At 39.7% G+C, this 8,097-nt stretch overlaps 1 protein-coding gene across 1 annotated transcript in view; it reads right to left on the bottom strand.

Moving 5' to 3' along the window:
- The window catches only part of LOC107610152, a 19,994-nt gene continuing 15,666 nt past the window's right edge, over nucleotides 3,770-8,097 (bottom strand). The window contains exon 4 of the mRNA XM_021108052.1: nucleotides 3,770-3,783. The gene's annotated coding sequence lies outside the window, so the exon portion shown is untranslated. The remainder of the gene's footprint in view (nucleotides 3,784-8,097) is intronic.

An 8,097-nucleotide genomic window follows, 5' to 3' on the forward strand; every position in this document is an offset into this window, starting at 1 on the left:
CACAAGATCTAAACAAAATTAAAACTAGAGAACTCAAATTAAGTAATTGAAACTAAAATTAACAAAATTCAATTCAGAATTTCAACAAAGGAAGATAAAAAATAAACTAAATCTAGAGAGAAGTAAGAGTTTCTCTCTCTAGAAAATAAGAACCAAAAACTAGCTAAAATTATGTGTAAGGTGTGAATGATTGGATCTCCCCTTCCTCCATCAATTCCTGGGTCTTCTCCATGCAGAATCAAGTTGTATTTGGGCCTGGAGCCTCTCAGAAATCGCCAGCCACGATTTCATTAATGAAGTCACGTGCCGAGCGTCACGCATGCACGTCGGCCATGCGTGCGCATCATCTGAGTTTCTGCAATCCACGCGTGCACATCAGCCACGTGTGCGTGTCACTCACTGCTGCGCTAATCCATGCGTGCGCGTCGCTTCCAGTTCTCCAAAGCTCCATTCTTCATGTTCCTTCCACTTGTGCATGCTTCCTTTCCATCTCCTAGACTATTTTTGCCCTATAGATCCTGAATTCACTTAACAAACACATCATGGCATCGAATGGTAATAGAAGAGGATTAAAATATAGCATTTTTAAGGTAAAAGAAACATGTTTTGAACCGTGAAGCAAAATTAAGAAGAAAACATAAAACCATGCATTTTATAAGAATAAGTGCAGAAAATATTGATAACCCCCCCACCCAAATTCTACACAAGATAAACCACAAAATTGGGGTTTATCAGCGGTCTCCAAGTACATTTTCTGGTGATACAGTGGTGAACCCAAGAGAAGATTGCAAGGCTAGTCAATTGAGAAGTGGTAAAGTAGCTGGTCTTGAGACCAAGGTCAACGAGGAGCTAGTTGAAAAAGAAGCTCTAGTAGAGAAGAAAGAGGAGGTGGAACACGCCCCTCCTAGGTGTGCAAATAATCCATTCCCAGTCTCTCTTGACACTCATCTTATATTACCTAAGGCACCTGAGTACAAGCCTAAAATGCCATATCCTCAGAGACTTTAAAAGGAGACCAAGGACAAGCAGTTTTCAAAGTTCTTGGAAGTCTTCAGAAAGTTGCAAATCAATATTCCTTTTGCTGAGGTTTTGCAGCAAATGCCTCTCTATGTCAAATTCATGAAGGATCTGTTGTCAAAGAAGAAGCCTTTAAAGGGATATGAGACAGTGGTCTTGACTAAGGAATATAGTGCCATAATTCAGAATAACTTGCCAAGGAAGATGCCAGACCCAGGAAGCTTTCAAATTCTATGTACCATTGAGAGCACAACCTTTGAGAAAGCTTTATGTGATCTGGGAGCAAGCATCAATTTAATGCCCTTGTCTGTTATGAAAAAGTTACAAATCCAAGAGGCACAACCCACAAGGATAGCATTACAGATGGCAGACAAATCTATAAAGCCTGCATATAGACTAGTGCAGAATATCTTAGTCAAAGTGGGTAAGTTTTCCTCCCAGCAAATTTTGTGATTCTTGACACGGAAGAGGATGAGAATGCCTCTATAATCCTAGGAAGACCTTTCCTAGCCACTGGGAGAGCTCTAATTGATGTAGAAGTGGGTGAATTAGTGCTTAGAGTGTATAATGAGCAACTGGTCTTTCATGTCTTTAAAGATATGCATTCAGCAGGTGAAGAAGAAAGGTGCATGCAGACTGAGCTTATTACTCCAAACCTTCAAGAACCCCCTGATGATGCACAACAGAATCTGCAACTTAAACCTCCTTTGGTGACAATCAATAAAATTCCTCCTGACATCAAACCTAACTTTAGTGTCGGGAATACATCATCTACCAAGGAGGAGGTTATCAAAAAGAAGAAAGTACCCAGGGGATAGAGAAACAAAAAGATTCCCACTGAAGACTTCTCCCCAGGAATGAAGGTGGTATTCACTGCATGCCCAATCCTGCCTCATACAGTGAACATGATCCTGTCTCTTAAGCATATAGAGTTGATCAATGGGAGCACAGGAAAGAAGTTCACAGTGAGGGGTGAAGAGCTGAGCCCCTATGATCCTCCTCCTTAGAGGAGCTGACCGTCAAGCTAGTGACAGTAAAGAAGCGCTTGTCGGGAGGCAACTCGATGTTTTTGTATCCTTAGTTTGATTTCTTTTGCTTTGATTTTGTTATTTATTTGGTTTTCATTGAGTTCTACTATTTTTCCTTTGTTTTACGTGTATTTGCATCATGCAGAGTAATTGGAACAAAAATAGGTTCCTGAATACCGAGTCTCGGACACCCTGGAGCCTATTAACTCGGATTGGGTGATGCCTAACTTGAAAATCTCAAGTTAAGCGCCACACGCTGCGTACAAAGAGGCATTTTTTCTCTGGACGGTTGGCGCCTAACTTGAAGTTTCTCAAGTTAGGCGCCACATGAAGCTGTGCAATGAGATTCTCGTGCTGCCTTGTCCGCCCCCAACTTGAGAATTCTCAAGTTAGGCGCCAGGTTTGAAGGCTCAAGGAAAGTTAGGCGCAAGGAGGATCAAGTTAGGCACGGAGATAATTGGTGCACTCGGGAGGCCTCAAGTTAGGCACCAATAAGGAGCATGCCAGTTGAAGTTAAGTGCTGTGAGTGTGGAACTAGCCATCAAGTTAGGCGCTGTGGAATGACAAGTTGGGCGTTGTGAGTATGGACCAAGGATTCAAGTTAGGCGCCCAAAAACGAGAGTTAGGCGCCAGTTTTCCTTTGCTCACCAATTCTTTACCAAATCAATTTGATTTGGTCCCCACCCCCTAATTAGATTCACTTTCCCTTATATATACATATATATAATCCGCCCCCCCCCCTCCTAAATATTTTAACTAATTTTAACCTTTCTTGTCCTTTTATCATTTTTCGTTTTTGTACAAATTTTTGGTTTTACTCTTCCGTGCACTTTTTATGTCCCTCCCTGTTTTCAGTTTTTCTTTGCTTGGGGACAAGCAAACTTTTAAGTTTAGTGTTGTCGCTTCGCTTGTGACTTTTCTGTTTATTTTAATGACACCAAAGGGAGGTAAATCATCTTCACGGAGGAGCACAGCCTGAAGAATGAGACAACCACTAGGATAACTGAGGTGGTTGAGTTCTTTTCATTCTATATTTCCTCCCGTTCTTATTAGAGGAAACTCGTAATGCATATTCGGGTTAAAGAGCAGAGTGTTAATTAGATGTTCTACTTCTTCCAGGCACTGATTCTCCAGATGAAGTATGTCGAACATGACCTCTGCAAGTACTTGCAGGCAATGATTCACCAGCTGAAGCATGTGACCCCTTCTCCTGGAAGCCATTCCATATCTACGGACATCCCTGTACAATCATTCACATACAAAGCCCACGACTTGTTAACATTATCCTTCGGCATCATAATCATACATATCACCCTCTCGTGACCTTCCCATAATCACATGTGTTGATTTATCTTTTCTCTTTTTTTAGTCTTTTACTTATTTATACTTAATAGCCCAAACTATCATCACACTCTTCTCTCGCTTTCCACTAAATATTTTACACAAAGAAAATCATAAGATTTTAAAATAACTTTGTGTCTCTAAATCTTTTAAAAACTTTACTTCTAAATTTTTAACAATTACGTTTTAATCCTCAAACTTTTAATTATTTTATTTTTAATCCAACATTTTCATAAAATTATGTTTGATACCTCACTTATTTAAATATTTTTAAATTAACCCTAAACTGTTATAAAATATCTATTTTATCCCAAACTTTATTTATTATCCAAAATACCCAAAAACTTATATAATTACAAATTCTACCTTGATCTTTTTATTAAAATACAATTTTACCCTTTAAACTAAAACTCAAATACTGATCTCTCCTTTTTCCCAAAATCGAAACCCTTATTCCTTTTTTTTCAAAAATATTTACTTGAAATTTAATCCGTCTTCGAGTTTTACGGTTATCAATTTTTCACAACTTTTAATTTAATCTCTTGGCCCTTTAACTACACAAATTTTACTCAATTTTCAACATAATTTCAGCCCCGAACTCTTCAAATAATTTGGTTCTTGGCTGCACTTAAACTGACCGAACCTCAAACATATCACAAACATCAATATATCACTAAAATTTAACATAAATTCAATCAAATCCAATCAATAATCAATCACAATATCAATTCACTTATCCAATACTTGTTATCAAAATCTACCTTCGTATGAAATCAAAATAACAAAAACTCTAGAAAAATTTTCTGACCGAACAATTGAATTAGAAAACGTCAGAAATCGGCTACTCCACCTAGTTGCACCTTCGACCGAACCACAAGGGATGGGGAGTAACTTTACTGTCAACTTCTCCTGAACAAAAGTGACGTCAACGTGTAGAGGAAGAAGATACAAACACTTTAATCGAATTAAATTTTTTATTATAGTTACAAATCAAATCATAAAAAATCAAAGCAGGAAGTCACGGAGGTTTCACAGTTCTCTCAAAAACACTCTCGGTCTCTCTCTTTTTTGTTCAAGTCCAGTTCGGTGATTGATAAACCACTATTTTATGGTTTATATTGTGTTTAATTGTGTGGTTTTATCATGATCTTTATCCACTTATTCATTAAATAAGCATGCATTTAAAATTCCTTCCTAAAGTTATTGTATGATTGAAAACCTGCTTCCTAGGGACTTTAATTATGTATTTTATTTCTCCTTTATTCCATTCGATGTCGTGATCTGTGTGTTAAGTGTTTCAGGCTTTACAGGGCATGAATGAGTTGGAAATTAGAGAGGAAGCTTGCAAAAATGGAAGGAACACAAGAAATTGAGGAGATGACCAGTGAGAAGTGACACAGTCGCATTGATGATGCGACCGCGCGAAGAAGAGGAAACCACAGTGACGCGGCCGCATAGATGACGCGACCGCGCGGCATGGAATAGCACGAGTGACGCGGCCGCATGGATGATGCGACCGCGTGGCAAAGCAGAAAGCCGAATGACGCGGCCGCATGGATGACGCGACCGCGTGACATGCACGATCTGCATAATCTGCAGAATCGCTGGGGGCGATTTTGGGCCCTATTTTGACCTGGTTTTCGGCCCAAAAAAGCAGACTAGAGCCAGAGAACCTGCAGAAACCAACAACAACATTCATTCCGCATAGTTTTAGTTTTTAGATCTAGTTTTCCTGTCCTCTAGGTTTTCTCTCTACACATTCATAGTTTTTAGGATTCTTGTTTAACTTTCCCTTACTTAGTGAGGGACAACTAAACAGAATAATCCCCAATTATCAATTAATCTTGAGAGTACTGCAACAAGAATAGGGCTTCCAACTAATCAACTCCTAATCAAGGCTTTTATTTAAATTTATATAAATTCTCTAATTTAATTTTCTGCCATTCAACTCAAACCTTTTTGAAAACATCTGATTAATAAAATAGCACACTTTTCTGTAACTCGTTGGGAGACGACCTGGGACTCATACTCCCAGTATTTTGATTTTAATTTCTGTGACACCCTTTTTAAATTGATAAAGCAGATTTCTGGTTGGTTGAGAACTATACTTGCAACGCATATTTTAAAATCATTCTTAACTCGCCAATTTCCACCCGCATCAATTTTTGGCGCCGTTGCCGGGGAGTTGCAATAGAGTGCTAAAGTTATTAATTGGAATTTATTTATTTGCATTTTATTTAATCTTTCTACTATGAGCTGCTTGTTTCTTTCGTTAGATGACACGTTCGCTTCCTGATCCAAGCTTGCTAATATTCGATCCTGAGATTGAAAGAACTATTTCACGAATAAGTCAAGCTCGGCGTCGGTTAGTCCTCTCTGAGGGCGGATCTGAAACGTTACCTGAGAAAGAAACCAGCCCCCGTTCTACTGATTTGGTTGTTTTACGTGCAGGTAACATGGCAGCAGTCAGGAGAGTTACTATCCAGGAGGCTGGAGCCCCTGATTTTACAATGCAATCATTTCAAGCGCATCACCCAGCGGTGGCTATAGACTTTGAAATAAGGACCGCACTGCTCAATTTGATGCCCAAGTTTCATGGCTTACCTGCTCAAGAGCCTATCAAGCACCTGAGAGATTTTCAGGCAGCCTGTTCTACTGTCAAGTGTGATGGTGCAGATGAAACTTCAATTTTGCTGAAAGTTTTCCCATTTTCTCTTGAGGGGAAGGCAAGAGAGTGGTACTACACTCAACCAGTAACAATTGTATCCAACTGGGATACACTGAGAAGAGAATTCTTGGAAAAGTTCTTTCCAGCTGAAGTTACTGATAAACTGAGGAAAGATATTTCCATGATTGTTCAGGATGAATCTGAAACTCTTTATGAGTACTGGGAGCGCTTCAATAATCTTCTGGAAGCTTACCCCCACCATATGATTGACAAGCTGGTGTTACTCAGTTATGTCACACAGGGAATGAGGCCCCAAGATAGGACCACATTGGAAAGTGCTAGCAATGGGTCTATAAAAAAGTACAAGACCACTGATGAGGCATGGCAATTAATCAGTGACTTAGCTGAATCTACTAGGAATCACAGGCAGAAACAAGGCCATTCAAAAGCCGTTGCAGAAGTATCTTCTAGTAGAGAGACTACTGCTTTAACTCAGAGTATCTGTGAAATGACCAACTTGCTGAAGCAGATGCAATTGAATTAACAAGTTTAGCAAGCTCAACCTTTTCCACCACAGCAAAACCAACAGTTAGTCCCACAGAGAGTTTGCGGAATCTGTGCTGATTATAGCCATTATACTGATGAATGTCCCCAGCTCCAGCATGAAGACAACACTGTGGCAGCCACACATAACTTCTATGACCGCCCCAACCAAGGGTACAATCAAGGTGGCAATTACAACCACGGATGGCAAGACAATTCTAACCAAAATTGGAGGGACAACAACAACAGAGGAGGCAGAGATAATCAGGGAAATCAGAGGTGGAATAACAACAACAACAGGCAGCAGAATCAGAATCAGCCTTACATAGCACCTCACCTAAGGCAATCCCAAGGACCACAGAATACCCTACAGCAGACCTCTCAACTTACCTATCCTTCTTCATCTGCTAATGATGACTTACTACAATCTATGGATCGGAGACAGCAGACCATGGAAAATAATATTAATGCCACTCTAAATGGACTGAACGCTACTTTACAAGCTCTTGTCTCCCAGATTGGATCAATGACCAACTCCAATAACCAACCTTCGAGCTCCAGTGGAATTCCCTCTCAACCATTACCCAATCCCAAGAGTGGTATTAATGCCATCACCCTAAGGTCCGGAACCACACTGCAGGAGAGGAACCAGGAGGAGCCAAGCCCACCAGAACACGCCTCAGCTGGAGAGGTAGTGGAAATAGAAGATGTTGAAGAGAAAGAGGACATATAGGACATAGCTGAAGAAGAAGTGCAATAACAGGAGGAAGCATTAAAAGGCGCAGATACTGCAGAAGACACCATTCCTATTCTATTTCCACAACTTGCAAGGAAGCCCAGGAAGCAGGTGGAACCTGATCCAAAATGGTATAGATATTCAAAAAGGTTGAGGTAACTGTTCCCCTTTTTGATGTTATTCAACAGGTACCTAAATATGCAAAGTTTCTAAAAGATTTATGTATACATAAGGATAAAATTAATGAATTAGAAACTATTCCTTTAGGAAGTTCCATATCTGCTTTAATGGAAAGTTTACCTGAAAAGTGTAGTGACCCAGGTCCTTGTATAGTTAATTCTACTATTGGTGGTGTGATAATTTCTGAATGCATGTGTGATTTAGGAGCATGTGTAAGTATAATACCTTTGTCTATATATGATGTTTTGAGGCTCCCTCCCTTAAAAAGGTCGGCAGCTCGTTTTGTGTTAGCAGATAAAAGCATTATTACAGTGGTTGGAGTTGTTGAAGATGTACTAGTAGGCATTAAGGGACTCACGTGCCCCACTGATTTTTATATCCTGGAAATGCCCCAAAATGACTCAGACAAGCCATCATCAATCCTACTCAGAAGACCATTCCTGAAGACCTCAAAGTTTAAATTAGATGCTTTTTCAGGAACATACTCTTTTGAAATAGATGGCCGAGTAGTGATCTTCAATCTAAATGGAGTTATGAATCATCCTCAAGTGTGACATTATAGATGAAACCGTGGCTGAAGTCCA

Source organism: Arachis ipaensis, chromosome B07, assembly GCF_000816755.2.
Source record: "Arachis ipaensis cultivar K30076 chromosome B07, Araip1.1, whole genome shotgun sequence".
Taxonomy (NCBI): Eukaryota; Viridiplantae; Streptophyta; class Magnoliopsida; order Fabales; family Fabaceae; genus Arachis; species Arachis ipaensis.